This window comes from Cebus imitator, unplaced genomic scaffold (assembly GCF_001604975.1).
Source record: "Cebus imitator isolate Cc_AM_T3 unplaced genomic scaffold, Cebus_imitator-1.0 Scaffold207, whole genome shotgun sequence".
NCBI classification, from domain to species: domain Eukaryota; kingdom Metazoa; phylum Chordata; class Mammalia; order Primates; family Cebidae; genus Cebus; species Cebus imitator.
Window position 1 is genome coordinate 165,662 of NW_016107522.1, and position 22,147 is coordinate 187,808.

At 37.7% G+C, this 22,147-nt stretch overlaps 1 pseudogene; it reads left to right on the top strand.

Moving 5' to 3' along the window:
- The window catches only part of LOC108317777, a 20,607-nt pseudogene extending 1,705 nt beyond the window's left edge, over positions 1–18,902 (top strand).
- The last annotated feature ends 3,245 nt before the right edge of the window (positions 18,903–22,147 follow it).

Below are 22,147 nucleotides of genomic sequence, written 5' to 3' on the forward strand. Positions count from 1 at the left end.
CCAGGGTGGTCTTGATCTCTTAACCTCGTGATCCACACACCTCAGCCTCCCAAAGTGCTGGGATTACAGGCGTGAGCCACCGCGCCCAGCCCCCTGTACTTTTTTCTTACTCACCTCTCCTTATATGTTTTACCACCAGTATTGTCCCCCAGTTGCTGTGGAACCTAAAAGGACTTGCCAGAACAATCACATTCCTGGGTTGTGTCATCCAGCTCTATATCTCCCTGGCATTGGGCTCCACTGAGTGTGTTCTCCTGGCTGCAATGGCTTTTGATGGCTATGCAGCAGCTTGCAAACCTCTCCACTCTATAGCTGTGATGAACTCATGGCCGTGCCACACTCTGGCAGGGGTTGCGTGGCTGAGTGGAGTGAGAAACACTCTGATCCAGGGCACTGTCACCCTCAGGCTGCCTCGCTGTGGACACCGGTGGCTCCACCATTTCTTCTGTGAGGTACCCTCCATGGTTAAGCTCGCATGTGTAGACGTTCACACCAGCAAGGTCCAGCTCTTCGTTACTTCATTGATCTTGCTCCTCCTGCCCTTAGCACTGATATTGCTGTCCTATGGACATATAGACAAGGTGGCCACGAGGATCAAGTCAGCCCAGGCCTTGTGCAAAGCCCTGGGGACATGTGGCTCCCACTGGATGGTAGTGTCCCTCTTCTAAGGAACCATCACAGCCGTCTACATCCAGCCCAAGAGTTCTTATGCCCATGCTCCGTGTACACACCTTGCAATATTGGGCATTATGTCATCCTCTTCCCCCCCGGATATTAAACACAATATCATGGTGAGGGAGGTGTGCACTTTCTGCAATATTAATAGTAATATCCTCCTCTCCCCTCACTGGATATTAGGAACAATACACTGGGGGGTGTACACCCCCTGCGATATTGGGAGTAATATCATCCTCTCCCCACCTGGATATTACAAATAGTATCAGAGGGGGTGTGTACAGACCCTGCAATATTAATAGTAATATTATCATCTCTTTTCCTGGATATTAGAAACAATATCACAAGGAGGTGTACACCTCCCGAAATATTGGTAATGATATCGTCTACTCCCCTGCTAGATACTACAAAAATATCATGGGGGGATGTACACTCCCTGTGATATTGGGTGTAATATTATTTTCCCCTGGATATTGGGAACAACATCACAGAAGGGGTGTACACCCTCCCACTGATATTGTTCTTAGTATACAGAAAAGGAGAGGATATTACTTTTAATATTGCAGGGGTGTACAACCCCTCTCTGATATTATTTCTAATATCCGGGGAAGGAGAAGACGATATTACACTCAATATTGCAGGGGTGTACATCCCCTGTGATATTGTTTCTAATATCGGGGGGATGATATCACTCCCAATATCGCAGAATGTGCACACACCCCTGTAATATTATTCTTCATATACAGATGGGGGAGGATGATATTACTCTCAATATTCCAGGGAGTGTACATCCCATTTGTGATATTTTTTCTAACATCCAGGAAGGGAGAGGATGATATTACTCTAAAAATCACGAGACATGTTTACCTCCCCTGTGATATTGTTCCTAATATTCGGAGGTAGGGGAGAGGATGATATTACTCTTAATATCGCAAAGGTTTTACACCCCCCTGTAATATTGTTCCCAATATTCAGTGAAGGAGAGGATGATATGACTCTTAATATTGCAGGGGGTGTACACATCCCCTTTTAAATTTTTTCTTAATATCTAGGATAGGAGATAATATTATTACCTTCAATATCACAGGGGGCTGTAAACTTACTGTGTACACGCCCACCCTGTGATATTGTTCTTAATATTTAGGTTGGGAGAAAAAGTTATTACTTCCAATATCACAGGGTGTACAACCCCGCCCAGGGATATTGTTCCTAATATCCAGGGGCAGAGAGTATGATGTTACTCCCATATTGCAAAAGGGTTTACGAACACCCCCTTTGCTATTGTTACTAATATCCAGGTGGGAAGAAAATGATATTCCTGCTAATATCAAAGGAGGTGTACAACCCCTTTGTGATATTGTTCCTAACATCCAGGGGAAAGAGGATGATATTACTGTCAATATCACAGGTGTTGTACACAACTCCCCTTATATAGCTTCTAAAATGCAGGGCGGTGGGAATGATGATATTACTCCCAAGATAGCAGGGGTGCACACCACCCCTGTAATATAGTTCCTAATATCCAGCGGGGGAAAGAATGTTATCTCTCCCCTCCCTGTGATGTGGTTCGTAATATCCAATTACAAATATCGTGAATTATGTAGTAGCCTGGGTATTAGGAACTATAGAAAAGGGAAGGTGTACACCGTTGTGATATAAGGAGTACATCATCCTCTCTTCCTTTGAATATTATGAACCAAGTCACAAGTGGGTTGTACACATCCTGCAATAATGGGAGTAATACCATCTTCCCCCCTTTGGATATTAGGAACACTATCACAGAGTGCGTGTACACCCCCTTTTTTATTAGAATTAGCATCACTCTGTCCCACTTTAGCTATTAGGAAGAATGTTACCAAAACGGTGTACACCCACTGCGATATTGGGAGTAATATCATCCTCTCCCTTGCTGGATATTACGAACACTATCACGGGGGTGGGTGTACATCCCCTGCGATATTGGGAGTAATACAATCTCCCCACCCCAGAGAAGCAATATCACAGCAATATCTGTAGCAACAATATCACAGAAAATGTTTGCACCCCTGCAACATTGGGAGTAGTATTATCATTTCCCCTTTGGATATTAGGAACAATATCCCAGAGAAGGTGTACAATTCTGGGATATTGGAAGTAGTATCATCTCTTCTTCTAGATAGCAGGAACAATGTCGCAAAAATGGTGTACAAAAGTTATATCATCCTCTTCTCACCTGGATATTAGGAACAATGTCACAAAAGGGGTGTACATTCTCTGTAATATTAAAAGTAATATCTTCCTTTTTTTCTGGATATTAAGAACAATATCACATGGGGGTGTGCACTTCCTGTGATATTGGTAATAATAGGATCCTTTTTCACCCTGGATATTATGAACCATATCACAAGGGGGTATATGCTCTCTGCAATTTTGGGAGTAATATTACCCACCTCTCCCTTTGTGGATATTATGAACCATATCACAGGGGGTGACATGATTCATAACATCCAGGGAAAAAGAGGATGATATTACTCTTAATATCACAAGGTGTGTACACTCCCCTGTGATATTGTTCATAATATCTAGAAAGAAACAGGATGATGTTATTCCTGAAATTCCAGGGAGTAAACAACTCCCTTTGATGTTCTTAATATCCAGGGTGAGAGAAGATAATTTTACTATCAATATCTCAGGGGCTGTACACCCACTAGTGATATTGCCTGTAATATCCAGAAGGAGAGAAGATGGTATTACTCCAAGTATCAGAGGGGGTGTACACTTAGCCGATATTGTTCCTAATATCCAGGGGAAGAGAGGATGATACTACTCCCAGTACCACAGAAGGTGTATAATATCAGCATCTCTCTTCATGGATATTAGGAACAATACCACATGGGTGGTGTACACCTTCTGCAATAGTGGGAGTAATATCATCCTCTCTTCCTCTGGATATTAGGAACAATATCATAAGGGGGGGTGTATGACCTTTGTGATAATGGGAGTCATATCATTTGTCCCACATGGATATTACAAACAATATCAGAGGGTGCTGTACGCCCCCTGAGATATCAAGAGTGATATAACCTCTCATTTTCTGAGTATTAATATTAAAGCAGTGATGTACACCTCCTCTCAATATTAGGAGTAATGTCATCCTCCCTTCCCCTGAATAACAGAAGAACTATCACAGGGGTGTGTACACCCCCTGCAATATTGGGAGTGATATCATTTTCTTTTTTCTGGATATTAGAAACAATATCACAGGACGGGTGTACCATCCCTTTGACATTGGGAGTAATGTCATCCTCCCCCCTTGATATTAGGAGCAATATCACACAGGGCGTCTATACTAACTGCGATATTAAGAGTAATATCACTGGGGGGTGGGGGGGATGATCCAAGATGGCCGAATAGGAATAGCTCTGGAGGGCAGTTCCCAGCAAGAATGCAGAGGGTGAGTGATCACCGCATTTCCAAACAAGTTATTACTGCCCAAAGACCAGGAGATTCCTGGGTGGAAAAGCGCCACAAGTCTCCAGCATGGCTGTTTCAGCTGGCGCAGTGGGTCTCTGCACAAAAACTCACAAAAATCTGTGCAGCTGTTTCAAATGGCGCTGGGAACGCCTGGGAGACAGAGTTGCCCATTCAGCTGAAAAAAATGGGGCTGAAACAGGGAGCCAGGTGATCTAGCTCAGTGGGTCCCACCCCCACAAAGACCAGCAATCTGAAATGCTCTGCACTTGAGAGTTTCACAGCAAGCACAGCTGGATCCAGGACAGTCCAGCTCTGTGGGGGCACAGGCAACTGCCATTACTGAGGCAGTCCACCACTACCGAGGCAGACCGCCATTACTGAGGCAGTCCACCATCACAGAGGCAGTCCACCATTACTGAGGCACACTGCCATTACCAAGGCAGTTCTAACTATACCTCTATAAACAAAACCACAAGGAAGTTCACACAGCAGCTGGCAGCTCAGCAACACATCTGCTGGCAGACTGTGACTAGGCCACCTCCTCACTAGGCAGGGCATCTCTGAAAAATGGCAGCAGCACATTAGGAACTTATAAATAAAGCCCACCTTCCCAGGACAGAGCACCTGGGAAAAAAAGGCGGTTATGAGTTCTGCTGCAGCAGACTTAAATGTACCTGCCCAGCAGCTCTGAACAGAGCAATGGAGCTCACAGCTCAGCACTTGAGCTCATATAAGGGACTGACTGTCTCCTCAAGCAGCTCCCCAAGCCCCATATATCCAAAGAGATACCTCATACAGGAGAGCTCAGGCTGACATCTGGTGGATATCCTTCTGGGAAAAAGATAACAGAAGAAGAAACTGGCAGCAACCTTTACTGTTCTGTAGCCACTGCAGGTGATCCCCAGGCAAGCAGGGCCTGGAGTGGACCTCAGCAGTCCTACAGTAGAGGGGCCTGACTATTAGAAGGAAACCTAAAAAACAGAAAGAAATAACTTCATCATCAACAAAAAGGACGTCTACTCAGAGACTCCATCCAAAAGTTACCAACTACAAAGACCACAAGTAGATTAATCCACAAAGATGGGAAGAAACCAGCACAAAAAGGATGAAAACACCCAAAACCAGAATGCCTCTCCTCCTCCAAGGGATCACAACTCCTCACCAGCAAGGGAACAAGGCTGTATGGAGAATGAATCTGATGAATTGACAGAAACAGTCTTCAGAAAGTGAGTAATAACAAACTTCTCTGAGCTAAAAGAACATGTTCTAACCCAATGCAAAGAAACTAAGAACCTTGAGAAAAGGTTTGACAAAATGCTAATGAGAGTAAACAGCTTAGAGAAGACTACAAATGGAGCTGAAAAACACAACAGGAGAACTTTGTGAAGCATACACAAGTTTCAATAACCAAATCAACCAAGGAGAAAAAAGGATATCAGAGATTGAAGATCAACTCAATGAAATAAAATGAGAAGACAAGATTAGTGAAAAAAGAGTAAAAAGACATGAACAAAGCCTCCAAGAAATATGGGATTATGTGAAAAGACCTAATCTAAGTTTGATAGCTGTACCTGAATGTGACAGAGAGAATGAATCCAAGCTGGAAAACACTCTTCAGGATATTATTCAGGAGAACTTCCCCAACCTAGCAAGGCAGGCCAACATTCAAGTCCAGGAAATACAGAGAACACCACAAAGATATGCCTCAAGAAGAGCAACCCCAAGACACATAATCATCAGATGCACTAGGGTTGAAATGAACGAAAAAATGCCAAGGGCAACCAGAGAGAAAGGTTGGGTTATCCACAAAGGGAAGCCCACCAGACTCACAGCAGATTTCTTGGCAGAAACCCTACAGGCCAGAATAGAGTGGGGGCCAATATTCAACATACTTAAAGAACTTTAAACCTAGAATTTCATATCCAGCCAAACTAAGCTTCATAAGTGAAGGAGAGATAAAATCCTTTACAAACAAGCAATTGCTCAGAGATTTCATCACCACCAGGCCTGCCTTACAAGAGGTCCTGAAAGAAGCACTAAACATAGAAAGGAAAAACCAGGACCAGCCACTCCAAAAACGTTCCAAATGGTAAAGAGCATTGACACAATGAAGAAACTGCATCAATTAATGGGCAAAATAACCAGCTAGCATCAAAATGGCAGGATCAAATTCACACATAACAATATTAACCTTAAATGTAAATAGGCTAAGTGCCCCAATCAAAAGACACAGACTGGCAAATTGGATAAAAAGTCAAAACCCATTGGTGTGCTATATTCAGGAAACCCATCTCATGTGCAAGGATACACATAGGCTCAAAATAAAGGGATGGAGGAAGATTTGCTTGGTAAATCTTCCTCCATCCTAGCAGGAGTTGCAATCCTAGTCTCTGATAAAATAGACTTTAAACCAACAAAGATAAAAAGAGACAAAGAAGGGCATTATATAACGGTAAAAGGATCAATGCAACAAGAAGAGGTAATAATCCTAAATATATATGCACCCAATACAGGAGCACCCAGATACATAAAACAAGTTCTTAACAACCTGCAAAAAGACTTAGACTCCTACACAATACTAGTGGGAGACTTTAACACTCCACTGTCAATATTAGACAGATCAATGAGACAGAAAATTAACAAGTATATCCAGGACTTGAACTCAGATCTGGACCAAGCAAACCTACTAGATATTTACAGAACTCTCCACCCCAAATCCATAGAATATACATTCTTCTCTGCACCACATCACACCTACTCTAAAATTGACCACATAATTGGAAGTAAATCATTCCTCAGCAAATGCAAAAGCACGGAAATTATAACAAACAGTCTCTCAGACAACAGTGCAATCAAATTAGAACTCAGGATTAAGAAACTAACTCATGCCGGGCGCGGTGGCTCAAGCCTGTAATCCCAGCACTTTGGGAGGCCGAGGCGGGTGGATCACGAGGTCAAGAGATCAAGACCATCCTGGTCAACATGGTGAAACCCCGTCTCTACTAAAAATACAAAAAATTAGCTGGGCATGGTGGCGCGTGCCTGTAATCCCAGCTACTCAGGAGGCTGAGGCAGGAGAATTGCCTGAACCCAGGAGGCGGAGGTTGCGGTGAGCAGAGATTGCGCCATTGCACTCCAGCCTGGGTAACAAGAGTGAAACTCCATCTCAAAAAAAGAAAAAAAAAAAAAAAAAGAAAAGAAACTAACTCATAACCGCACAACTTCATGGAAACTGAACAACTGGCTCTTGAATGTTGACTGGATAAACAATGAAATGAAGGCAGAAATAAAGATGTTCTTCGAAACCAATGAGAATGAAGACACAACATACCAGAATCTCTGGGACACATTTAAAGCAGTGTCTAGAGGAAAATTTATAGCAATAAATGCCCATGTGGGAAGCAAGGAAAGATCTAAAATTGACACCCTATCATCAAAACTGAAAAAGCTAGAGGAGCAAGATAAAAAAACCTCAGAAGCCGCAGAAGACAAGAAATAACTAAGATCAGAGCAGAACTGAAGGAGATAGAGACACACAAAAAAAAAACCTTCAAAAAATCAGTAAATCTAGGAGCTGGTTTTTTGAAAAGATCAACAAAATAGACCATTAGCCAGATTAATAAAAAAGAAAAGAGAGAAGAATCAACTAGATGCAATAAAAAACGATAAAGGGGATATCACCACAGATTTCACAGAAATACAAACTACCGTCAGAGATTACTACAAACAACTCTAAGCACATAAACCAGTAAACCTGAAAGAAATGGATAAATTCCTGGACACTTGCACCCTCCCAAGCCTAAACCAGGAAGAAGTCAAAACCTTGAATAGACCAATAACAAGGGCTGAAGTTGAGGCAGCAATTAATAGTCTACCACTCAAAAAAAGCCCAGGTCCATATGGGCTCACAACAGAAATCTACCAGACATACAAAGAGGAGCTGGTACCCCTTCTTCTGAAACCATTCCAAACAATTCAAAAAGAGGGAATCCTTCCCAAATCATTTTATGAGACCAACATCATCCTAATACCAAAACCTGACAGAGACTCAACAAGAAAAGAAAACTTCAGGCCAATATCCGTGATGAACACAGATGCAAAAATCTTTAATAAAATACTGGCAAACCGATTACAACAGCACATCAAAAAGCTTATCTACCATGATCAAGTAAGCTTCATCCCGGGGATGCAAGGCTGGTTCAACATACGCAAGTCTATAAACGTAATTCACCACATAAACAGAACCAAAGACAAAAACCACATGACTATCTCAATTGATGCAGAGAAGGCCTTTGACAAAATTCAACAGCCCTTTATGCTAAAAACTCTCAATAAACTAGGTATTGATGGAACATATCTCAAACAATAAAAGCTTTATGACAAACCCACAGCCAATATCATACTGAATGGGCAAAAACTGGAAGCATTCTCTTTGAAATCTGGCACTAGACAAGGATGCCCTATCTCACCACTCCTATTCAATATACTATTGAAAGTTCTAGCCAGAGCAATCAGGCAAGAAAAAGAAATAAAGGGTATTCATTCAGGAAAGGAGGAAGTCAAATTGTCTCTATTTGCAGACAATATGATTACATATTTAGAAGACCCCATCATCTCAGCCCAAAATCTCCTGAAACTGATAAGCAACTGGAGAGGATGTGGAGAAATAGGAACACTTTTGCACTGTTGGTGGGAGTGTAAATTAGTTCAACCATTGTGGAAGACAGTGTGGAGATTCCTCAAGGACATAGAAATAGAAATTCCATTTGACTAGCAATCCCATTACTGGGTATATATCCAAAAGATTATAAATCATTCTATTATAAAGACACATGCACACGTATGTTCATTATGGCACTGTTTACAATAGCAAAGACCTGGAACCAATCAAAATGCCCATCGATGATAGACTAGACAAGGAAAATATGGTAAATATACAGCATGGAGTACTATGCAGCCATAAAAAATGATGAGTTCATGTCCTTTTCAGGGACATAGATGAATCTGGAAACCATCATTCTCAGCAAACTGACACAAGAACAGAAAACCAAACACCGCATGTTCTCACTCACAGGCAGGTGTTGAACAATGGGAACACATAGACACAGGGAGGGGAGCATCACACACTGAGGTCTGTTGGGGGGGACTAGGGGAGGGACAGCAGGGAGTAGGGAGTTGGGAAGGGATAACATGGGGAGAAATGCCAGATATAGGTGACGGGGGGATGGAGGCGGTAAACCACATTGCCATGTATGTACCTATGCAACAATCCTGCATGTTCTGCACATGTACCCCAGAATGTAAAGTGCGATAAAATATTTTTAAAAAAAACAAGAGTAATATTATCCTCTCCCTTCTTGGATGTTAGGAACAATATCTCTGGGGGGGTGGACACCTCCTGCAACATTGAGAGTAATATCATCATCTCCCACCTGGATATTAGAAAAAATATGACAAATGGGATGTACACCCTCTGCGATATTGAGAGTAATATCATTGTCTCCTTCCCTGGATATTAGAAACAATATCACAGGGAAGGTATACACCCTCTGTGATATTGGGAATAATATCATCCTCTCCCCCACACCCCCAGATATTAGGAACAATGTCACAGGGGGATGGGGCTGAGGATGATATTACTCCCAATACCGCAAGGAGTATACACCTCTCTTTGTGATATTGTTTCTGATATCTGGGGGGTAGTGGACAGATTCGACTGGAGAATTTGGATTTTTACTTTACAGCTTCCTTTTTGAGTTTGTGTAAATTTTATTGGATTTTTGGACCCAAGTTTACTTAGGAGTAAAAAAACGTGAGTTAGACTATTATGTTGATTAAGCTATTTAAAATATAAATAAAGCACCTAGTAATACATGATCAATAAAAATTAATTAACGTTTTTCAATCTACATTTTTGGTGATACTATTTTTCATATTTTGATCTAATACATGCTTATTGCTTTCAATTGTAGCCAATCAAAATTCTTACCTAGTCTATAATTATGTATCCACTTGTGTTTATATACAAGTGGAAAAACAAATATCTGAAAATATAAGAAAACAAATCAATTCTTGTTTTGTCTTTATAATATGGAAAACACATGATTTATTTTCTCTATTAAGTTATAGAAGGGTGGCACACTTGCTTTTAATGGTGATAGCAGAGTTGAAGGTGTCATTTCCAGAAGTATAGATACTCCAGTGTGGTCGTAAAAAATATTATTTGAACTTGGAGACATCAGAGGCTATATCCTATCTCCACCACTTATTTCCCAGCTGAATAACGCTGGGTAAGTGATGTAATATCTCTGAGCCTAAGTTTCTAAAATAAGAACATTTCTAAGATGAGGACAACCTCAAAAATTCATTGTACTTTGGTAGATAATTAGAAGACAGACAGACAGGACTCAGTATATGTCAGTTATGATTAAGAAATTGTAGATTTTCTCAGTAATAATCATATCAGATTGAGTAGCATTGATGGCAAAAACACAGATGTTTTCTGGTCATATATTGTGTGATAGTCACTAGTCATTATTAATACTCTACTAAGTTTACTTGCAATAATCAAGCAGGGTCTGCTTTTGACATGTGAGCAAATATGCTTGTCAGCTGTTTTATGTAAATAGGCACTTTTTCATAGAGAAGCCAATAATAATCAGTGTGCTATTATGTAATGATTTTGACTCAACTGTGATCTAATGTTTGTCAATCAATTATAGTATTTGCTTCTTGCTTTGATTTCTGTGGTTCCCCATTCCCAGAGTATAGGGGTCGATGTATTCCTCACACTCAATTCCTCACATAAAAACTCAATTTCTCAACAAAGATATCCTTGTGCAAACATTATGCAGAACACCTCATGTTTAGTCATCTAGTTTACCTTCCGACCTATAAGCTGGATTCATCTATGATAGTCCTGATTGGACACACAGCAAGCTGCGCTAGCATGAGCTGTTATTCACCTGCATAATTATTCATTTTAATGTTTTTCCTTATGTTTAATATTTATAACCACAAGTCATCTCTTTCCCTCTATTATCCTCTTACCTTTTTTTATTTTTACAACATACTTTGCTGGGCACGATGACTCATGCCTGTAATCCTAGCACTTTGGGAGGTTGAGGCGGGTAGATTACTTGAGGTCAAGAGCTCAAGACCAGCCTGGCCAACATGGTGAAACCCCTCTCATTTGTATGATGTGTTTTAAAGCCATTTCCCCTGGTGATTCTACATTATATTCCTTTCCATTTATATTCTAACAATTCCTGAAAACTACTAGCTCTAAAATACATTTCTCATTTATCACAGTAAAAAGCTTGCATTTGCTTCATGGAGAATTGTGGAGAGATTAGACTAGAGAACTTGGATTTTACCCCTGTATTTCTCTGCTAAAAATACAAAACAGCAGCTAGGTACAGTGGCTCGCACCTGGAATCCCGCTACTCAGGAGGCTAAGGCAGGAGAATCGCTTGAACCCAGGAGGAGGAGGTTGCAATGAGCCGAGATCACGCCACTGCACTCCAGCCTGGGCTACGGAGCAAGACTCAGTCTCAAAAACAAACAAACAAACAACATACCTGCTAAATTACATCAAAATTCAATCAATAATAAGTTTATATGACATAAAATTGACTGTGATTTCTGCCCTTTAAGAGCTGCCCTTTAAATAGAAATGTGCACTAAGAACTCATGCATCAACTCATAGATCAACATATCAATGTACTCATTATTCCTTCAGTCAGTAATAGTTTATGTACCACTGTGTGTTTATCATTGTCAGTGATGAGAAGATGCTAACCCAGTCCACAAATAATATAGAATATTCCTCTAAAAAGTATTTCATGACCTATAAAAGAATTAAAAAGCAATTTAAGGTTTTACTAGATGCAAGAAAAAACAAGAAGGCAAGCATATTAATGTCTATCTGTTGGAGAAATTTAAAGAATAGAAGTGCTACTGACTACTGAGTATTATTGTGAAGGAAGAAATAAAACTATAAACACATGTGGAGTAAAGAAAATTACATTCCAGATGAAAACGTCCTGAATATGCTAAGGATTAGAGGTCATTAGCTCTGGAAGATAGGAACCAGGTCATTGGCTTCCAATGATATATATCAGGAGTAAAAATAATATGGTACCTTACATTTTTATAGTTATAACTGTATAATTGTTTTTAAATTGAGATGGAGTCTCGTTCTGTCTCCCAGGCTGGAGTGCCGTGGTGCAATCTTGGCTCACTGCAACCTCCGCCTCCTGGGTTCAAGTGATTCTCCTGCCTCAGCCTCCCAAGTGGCTGGGACTACAGATGTGTGCCACCACACCTGGCTTTTTTTTTTTTTTTTTTTTTTTTTTTTTTTTTTGGTATGCTTAGTAGAGACGGGATTTTGCCATGTTGGCCAAGCTGGTCTCCAGCTTCTGACCTCTGGTGATCCTCCCTTCTTGGCCTCTCAAAGCGCTAGGACTACAGGCGTCAGCCACCGCGCCCTGTCAAGTGTATAAATTTTTAATGAATAAAAAGTTAAGGTGTAGTTTTTCAAACTTGGCACAAATTTTTCTAATTCTCATAACCAGTAACCTAAATAGTATAAAAAAATAGAGTTCTGATTAAGCATGGTACATGGAATAGAAGTGTTTATTCCCATTCCTTTATAAACACCATACAAATTATACTGAATAAAAATGCTATAAATCTGTAAATACAAATAGAACTGGAGAGGAGCTGAAAGCAGAGAAAAGATCAATAAACTTTTGTAAGATATCAAATAGATGAGAAGTAGTAAATGACTAAAAGATGAAACCTAACTATTTTTACAAGAATTTGATGCGGGAGCAGCAGTAATAAAGGGAATTTGTATTGAAGAAACCTGCAGATCAATGGAGGCTTAGGAAAGGTAAACTGTGTTTCTTAAAAGACAGATGTAGAATGAGGCTAAAATCAGAACAATCAGAAAATGTGCCTGAAAGATTGATACCTGCCCTCCCCACCTGACTGCATTAATTTATGACTTTGCCTGTAACTTCTGCCTCCCTGAGACGTATAAAATGTATCAAACAAGGTTGTAACCTTGAGACCAGTTACTCAAGGCATCTTGGGTTTATGTTTGCCCGTCACACAACCATTTATATTGGTTCAGAATCAACGTGTTTAAAAAATTTTTTGTAGAGTTGGTTCCTCCACTGACATGCCTTAGAATTTTAACCTGTGAGAGGCGGAGATCTTTCTTTTGTCCACGGATGTATGCCAAGTGCACGAAGCAGTACCTGGCACTCAAAAGCACTGAAGTTTTGGAAATGTTGAATTAAGTTAGAAATATTTGAGAAACTGCCAGATAAAAGTGCAAAAACTGAAAGTGCTTACATGGAGAGGGAGTGGAATACTGGTGGTTGTTTTTTAAATCCATGTGGAAATATTTGACTCTAAATTGTATACATGTTACTTTGAGAAACAAATTTGTATTTAAAACCATAAAGTTTAAAAAATAAAGAGAGGAGTAACAAAGATTTTTTGATTAGGTAAAATGTTGGTTTATTTCATTTTAGATTCTAAGCATATTTTTTCCATCATGAAATTAAACTCTACGTGCACTCCTCAGGAAACTTCCCTGGAAGGTCACCATAATTTTGTTTTGTGCTCAGTATTGCTACAAATTCAAAAAATGTAAAAAATGTAAGACAATAAATATACCCATTAAAGATATTTATGGGGCAAACAAATCCCTCTTCCACTCCTTCCTCCATCTTGTCATTTGCCATTTTTCACTTTTCCAGATATTCTCTGCACATATTAGCATATGTGGGGTCGTTGTATATATGTGCATGTGTTTTTATAGATACATTTATTTATATATGCATATTGATAGGTTAATAGATAACACCTTGTGTTATAAATAGTATCCTGTAAATTTTTTCTCCTTAAATATATCAATTCTGTAACTACAAACTTATCTCACTATTTTTAATAAATGCATAGTATTACATTATGAAGATGTGTTTAACAACTTCAAGAGCGGTGGTCATTTATGAGATGCCTAGCTCTTTGCTAATGCAAACGACACTGCAACAAAGGCCTTTGTACACCCACCTCTGAAGGATTATACACAAATTTGTGTCAGGTGAATGTCTAGAAACGGAATTCCTGTGTCAATAAGCACGTTCATTTTTACACATGATGTATAATTCTAAGTTGCTTTTTAAGAAGGCTAAAGTCAAGTGATTTTCCAGCATGATAAAAAATAAAATATTTGCTATTTACCAATTTGATAAGTAAAAATTGTATTCCATTGTGATTTTAATTTGCATTTCTTGTATATGTAATGATAAACATTTTGGCATATATTTGAAAGACATCTAAAAATCTCTGTCCTGGTCCTTGACTGTAGTTTAATGTGACTGTTGATCGTTAATAACAGACATGTATACATTAAGGATTTTAGCCTTTTTCTTTCACATGCTTCACAGATATCTTTTTGAAGTTCGTAACTGGTTTTTTGCTTCACTTTGTTTATAATATTTGTATCTGCAGAAATTTTACTTTTATGTATCAGATATATCAATAATTTAAGGCCTTTTAGTTATCTTAAAATTTTTGCCTAATATTTCTACATTTAAATTTTTATTGTTTTGAAATTAATTTAAAGGTAGGAATGTATTTATTTTTTCTCCTAATTTTTAAATCAGTTAGCACAAACACATTCCGCTGAAGAGCTCTGCTTTTACCTAATGATATGAAATTCCTCCTTCATGATAAAGTAAATCTCCACACACATTTGGGTTCATTTCTGAAGTCTGATATAAAATGTTTTCAAAAACTTTGCTTCATATGATTTATTTGAGATCAAGTTAATTTAGTCGTTTTGATAAGTATACTTATGATAAAGAAATACAAAGTCTTATATTTAAGCTTATCTGTCCAAGAACACAGACTAAGTATATATAATCTTAGCATTTTCATGTCTATTATTTTTCCTACTAATCCAAAAAGACTGTAGCAGAAAAAAAGAAAGGCTAATATAATGGAGGTAGTGGGCCAGAACATATGTTAAAATACAATTTCAGTCTTCAGTCTGAGGGGCGTGGATTAGTTATGTTCAATAACTTGAAGGAGGAAAAACTAGATCAAATTAGGAAGCATTGGTTTGTCTTCCTAGTCTACCTGTCTGTGATCTTGGGCAACTTATTTGATTTTCTGAGTTTTGGAATTGTCATCAGCTAAATATGAATAACAAAAATCTATTTTCCTAATTTACATAATGACAATGCTTATCCAATGAATCAATATGTCTTATGTTTATAAAGTATCTTATATAATAAATTGAGAATGAGGAAACATTATAGAAAGAAACATGAAAAAAATCATATTTTAAACTAAGATTATTTTCACAGCTACATGAAGTTGTCCTATCTTTATCAGAATAGTAAACATATGTGAAGGGAAAATTTACCTACTTTATAACCTACATTTAAAAAATCATCTTGGCATTGAATTCTGTTTATGTGATGGATTTCGTTTATTAATTTGCATATATTGAACCAGCCTTGCATCCCAGGGATGAAGCTGACTTGATCGTGGTTAAGATTTTTGATGTGCTGCTGAATTTGGTTTGCCAGGATTTTATTGAGGATTTCCACATCAATGCTTCTCAGGGATAGTGGCCTGAAATTTTCCTTTTTTTGTTGTGTCTCTGTCAGGTTTTGGTATCGGGATGATGCTGGCTTATTAGGGAGGAGTCCCTCTTTTTCTATTGTTTGGAATTGTTTCAGAAGAAGTGGTACCATCTCCTCTTTGTAACTCTGGTAGAATTCAGTTGTGAATCTGCCTGGTCCTGGGCTTTTTTTGGTTAGTACACTATTAATTACTACCTTAATTTCAGAACTTTTTATTGGTCTATTCAAAGATTAGACTTCTTCTTGGTTTAGTCTTGGGAGGGTGTATGTGTCCAGGAGTTTATCCATTTCTTCTAGGTTTTCTAGTTTATTTGCATAGAGGTGTTTATAGTATTCTCTGACGGTAGTTTGTATTTTTGTGGGGTCAGTGGTGATATCCCCTTTATCATTTTCAATTATGACTATTTGAGTCTTCTCTCTTTTCTTCTTTATTAGTCTGGCTAGTGGTCTATCTATTTTGTTAACCTTTTAAAAAACACTAGCTCCTGGATTCATTGATTTTTTTTGAGGATTTTTCATGTCTCTTTCTCTTTCAGTTCTTCTCTGATCTTAGTTATTTCTTGTCTTCTGCTAGCTTTTGAATTAGTTTGTTCTTGCTTCTCTAGTTCTTTTAATTGTAATGTTAGGATGTTGATTTTAAAGGCCTTCGGTAAAATTCAACACCTCGTTATGCTAAGAGCTCTCAATAAACTAGGTATTGATGGAATTTATTTCAAAATAATAAGAGCTATTTATGACAAACCCACAGCCAATATCATACTGGATGGGCAAAAGCTGGAAGCATTCCCTTCGAAAACTGGCACAAGACTCTTGTGCCACTTCCATTCAACATAGTGTTGAAAGTTCCAGCCAGTGCAATCAGTCAAGAGAAAGAAATAAAGCGTATTCAAATAGAAAGAGAGGAAGTCAAATTGTCTCTGTTCGCAGATGACATGATTGTATATTTAGAAGACCCCATTATCTCAGCCCAAAATCTCCTTAAGCTGATAAGGAACCTCAGCAAAGTCTCAGGATAAAAAGTCAATGTGTGAAAATCACAAGCATTCCTATACACCAATAATAGACAAACAGAGAGCCAAATCATGAGGGACCTCCTATTCACAATTGCTACAAAGGGAATAAAATACCTAGGAATACAACTTACAAGGAATGTGAAGGACCTCTTCAAGAAGAACTACAAAACACTATTCAAAGAAATAAGAGAGAACACAAACAAATGGAAAAACATTCCATGCTCATGGATAGGAAGAATCGATATTGTGAAATTGGCCATACTGCCCAAAGTGATTTATAGATTCAATGCTATCCCCATCAAGCTACTATTAACTTTTTTCACAGAATTGGAAAAAACTATTTTAAATTTCATATGGAACCTAAAAAAAGCCAATATAGCCAAGACACTCCTAAGCAAAAAGAACAAAGCTGGACGCATCACGCTACCTGACTTCAAACTATAAGACAAGTCTACAGTAACCAAAACAGCATGGTACTAGTACCAAAACAGAGATATAGACCAATGGAACAGAACAGAGGCTTCAGAAATAATGCCATACATCTACGACCATTCGATCTTTGACAAACCTGACAAAAACAAGCAATGAGGAAAGGATTCCTTATTTAATAAATAGTGTTGGGAAAACTGTCTAGCCATATGCGGAAAACTGTCTAGCCATATGCAGAAAACTGAAACTGGACCCCTTCTTTACACCTTATACAAAAATTAACTCAAGATGGATTAAAGACTTAAACATAAGACCTGAAACCACAAAAACCATAGAAGAAAATATAAGCAATACCATTCAGGAAATAGGCATGGGCAAAGACTTCATGACTAAAACACCAAAAGCAATGGCAACAAAAGCCAAAATTGACAAATGGGATCTAATTAAATTAAAGAGTTTCTGCACAGCAAAAGAAACCATCATCAGCATGAACAGGCAACCTACAGATGAAAGAAAATTTTTGCAATCTATCCATCTGACAAAGAGCTAATATCCAGAATCTACAAAGAACAAATTTACAAGAAAAAAAACAAACAACCTCATCAAAAAGTGGGCAAAGGATATGAGCAGACATTTCTCAAAAGAAGACATTTATGTGACCAAGAAACATATGAAATAAAGCTCATCATCACTGGTCATTAGATAAATGCAAATCAAAACCACAATGAGATACCATCTCATGCCAGTTAGAATGGTGATCATTAAAAAGTCAGGAAACAACAGATGTTAGAGAGGATGTGGAGAAACAGGAACACTTTTACACTGTTGGTGGGAGTGTAAACTAGTTAAACCATTGTGGAAAACAGTATGGTGATTCCTCAAGGATCTAGAACCAGAAATACCATTTGACCCAGCAATCCCATTACTGGGTATATACTTGAAGGATTATAAATCATTCTACTATAAAGACACATGCACACGTATGTTTATCACAGCGCTATTTACAATAGCAAAGACTTGGAACCAACCCAAATGTCCATGGCACATATACACCATAGAATACTATGCAGCCATAAAAAAAAATGAGTTCATGTCCTTTGCAGAGACATGGATGAAGCTGGAAACCATCATTCTCAGCAAACAAACACAGAAACAGCAAACCAAACACTGCACGTTCTCACTCATAAGTGGGAGTTGAACAATGAGAACACATGGACACAGGGAGGGGAATGTCACATACCGGAGCCTGTTGGAGGCTGGGGAGATAGGGGAGAGTTAGCATTAGGAGAAATACTTAATGTAGATGATGGGTTGATGGATGCAGCAAACCACCATGGCACATGTGTAGGTATGTAAGAAACCTGCACACTCTGCCCAAGTATCCCAGAACTTAATGTATAATAATAATTTTTAAAAATCATCTTCACAACCATGAGATCAAGTCTTGCTCAAACTAATTTTCTTTCTTCTTAGATGACTCTCCAAACTTACAAGTCCAAAGTTTGTATTTCGTTAGGATCATTTTCTTGATTTCTTCTGAGGTGTCCCTTATTTTCTAGTTCCTCTGGTTTTTTCCCTGGACATGCTGGCAGCGGTAGATGCTAATTATTTTGAATATTGGAGGCTTAAACAGAAGGGTGAGAGCAAGCCAGCAATGGCATGAAAATTCCTGGGAAAACTCACTGAAGAGTTAAGATACTACGGATGGTCATAAGTTGGAATTGGTTTTTGAAGTTGGCACTTCAGTAGGTCAGAGAGAACTGAGTTGATGTTATAGAGGACTGAGAAGAAATTCAAACAGCAAACTGGTCTGAGGATCATGTTTGGGCCTCAGGTCAGTCTTCCAGGACTCCCCATCTCCATGTCACATACCAGACAAACTGATGGATTACAACCCAGCATCAGGTAAATACCAAAGGGAGAGGCAACATTAATCAAAGTCAAAGTTCACCTTGCTTTGTCATCGCTTCATGGAGTAGGGTAAAGGGAGCACTCAGGAGTAAAACTGTAAAATAAAATTCTTAAGAAATTCTACAAGCCACATACATTTTTGTTTGAGAGGACAATAAGCTTTGAAAAGTATACCAATGAAGCATTCAAAATATTGTGTTATTCAAATCTTTTCTTCTGAATTTACTAGATCTATAAATTTGAGCAAGTCCTACAACCTCTTGGTGCCTGAGTGTCCTCTCTTCCATTTTTAAAAAAAATCATTCTTACTTTAGAGGCATATTACGTGAAGAAAGCAAACATACTTTATGAAAGCAATTATATACCTAAAATTTAGGTTTATGGATAGAAAATTTGATGTGAACAATCTGATGTTGCAAATCATAGTCAAATACTATTTTATTATGAGGAGACTGATGGAAAAATATGTGTTACTAATCATGTTATTTACCTTTGAAACTTTATATTTTCATTTAAATATTTTTAGGTGTGCATTTTTAAAACCTTTTTTTAGATTGAAACTGCTATTTCCATTACGAAGATTGTAGATATTAAGATATTGATTTTCGAGAAAATTTAACTCTCAAAGTCTTACCACTCAGATAAATCAAAGGTTGTTTAAATCAGTTAGCCAGGTTTGGTGGCGCACACCTGTAATTCCAGCTACTCCGGAGGCTGAGACAGGAGAATCACTTGAACCTGCGAGGCAGAGATTGCAGTGAGCAGAGATCGCACCATTGCACTCCAGCCTGGGTGGCTAAACAAGACTCTGTCTCAGAACAAAACAAAAACAAAACAAACAACAAAAGGTTGTTTAAATCTATGACAATTTAGAACAAGGGAATCTGATAGGGAGAGAGCATGGAATTAAAACAATAGCAAAAGTTCTTACAAAGTAATATTAAGAAGTATATAAAATAAGTCAGGTAGAATGAAAATCTAAATATTGTTTCAGTTTCATTTATTAATTCTTAGAGTCATGCTTAGAAAGTTAATGAAGACTGTATTAGGATGTAAACATTTAAAATAATGGGCTTCACATTTTCATAAACCACGTGGTCAGATACTTCTACTCTGCTCATCCTTCATTTTTTTTTGTGCACCCCATTTGCCAGGATCTATAGATTCTTCTGTCTCCCAACTCCAGTTTTTCACTCTCAAGGGACTCATCAGCATGTTTTAACTTCTGATTTAGGCAAATTAAACTCTTCTATTTCCGTAATATTCTTATACAGTCAGAAAGGCAAGAGCTCCCTGCAGTCCTTTCTAGACATTTAAACTGAATTACTGAATTTCGTCTTAGATCTTTAATTTTTATTTTCAATTTTTTTCATTTCCTTTTATATTCCTATATTCAACAGCTACTTATGTGACTATTGCTATATAATAGATAAGAATGTACTATCTTTATGTACTTATCTTTTTTCTGTCTCATTTTCTTTTTTCTTTCCTTTCCATTTTTTTCTCTCCTAACTCTACTTTCTGAGTTTACCTACTGCTGTTATTTCCTTATTATTGATTTTATCTCTATTTGCTATAAGTCTTCAATATTTAGGCATGAATGAAGTGTATGGAAAACCAAGGGAACAGGTTACATATTCTTCTTTAATAACTTTACTGCTTTCTTGGGGTAGAGTATATAATTAATTTTATTCATAATATTCCAAACTTATCTCAGAAACTTAATAGCACTTGATAGAAATGAATAGCTGTGCCTATTGGAAGAGAAGTAGTAGAAAAATATAAAGATCGTGAAAATACTACTGATTTTGAAATGTAGGAAAAGAAACTCAGCTTCCTTCAGATTTAGAACATTATCTGAGTGCAGGTAATTAGATGAGATTCTGAAAGAAACTCTAGCAAGAAAACAGTCCAGATAGAATGAAGGTAGCATTCCAAAATTGTCTTTTTAGGATCTTAATTGGACAAGGAATTACCTGAATGCTGATTAAGGAGTATCCTTCTATAAGAAATCCTACAACACAGAAGAAGTCTTCCTTTGACCATAATAGATAAGGCAAAATTTGATTCAGAAAGATATATGTAAAGATAAAATTGCTTCTCAGTATTGAATCAAAATATATTTCTCTAATAATCTTCTAATCAACTGGCAGTGATATGTGTTCCATTTCTTTGGGGATACAATATAAAAGGTAATCATATTTCTAAGGCTCTATTCCTAAAGACTCACTGTCCCAGGTGAGAAATGGGAGAAGAAAGGAACTGAGTAGGACCAGTTTGAATGAAGAATGGCATTGCAGAGATACAAAATGATAAGATTTTAAAAAAAAGTCCCAGAAGTTTCTAGAATCACCTCTATGTAATTTTACCATGTGAGTAGTCCTACTAATATTGCAGCTATTTCTTTTGTATTATATAAGGTCTTGTACAGTTTTTTTTTTTAATTCACAAAGGAAATTTACATCTAATTGTCATTAAAGTACTATGGAGTTTATATGCAAGTATTTTAATTATCTTGATCTGGTTGAACAAACCAGGTCACAAGGGTATGAAGTGACATATTTAAAGTCCATTAGTTTTTAGTAAGTAAAATCAATGTATTTATTGGTTAATTAGTTACATCAATTTGAGAATTAGCAATAAAAAACTAAAACTGCCAGTGGAGCATATTTTAACTCTGCTTTGACCTCTTGGTCTCTGAATTTGAAAATAAATGATGTATATGAGTTTGGTTGTGATGAAATACCAGTGAAACTGATTGAGGTCATAGGTGAAAAATAATGATATCACAATGTTAATGTAGTCTAGGAATAACATATTAGAGCACCAAAGGAAAAAGCTTCACGATTGCTGGTTTCAACTGGATCCAAATTGATTAATATGTAATAAATATCAATTACATTTAACATATGCTCTTGCTTCACATGCTGACTCTTTTTAAAAAGTACGTAATTGATATAGTCAGGAAAACATGTCAAGTACAAAAATGACACAAAA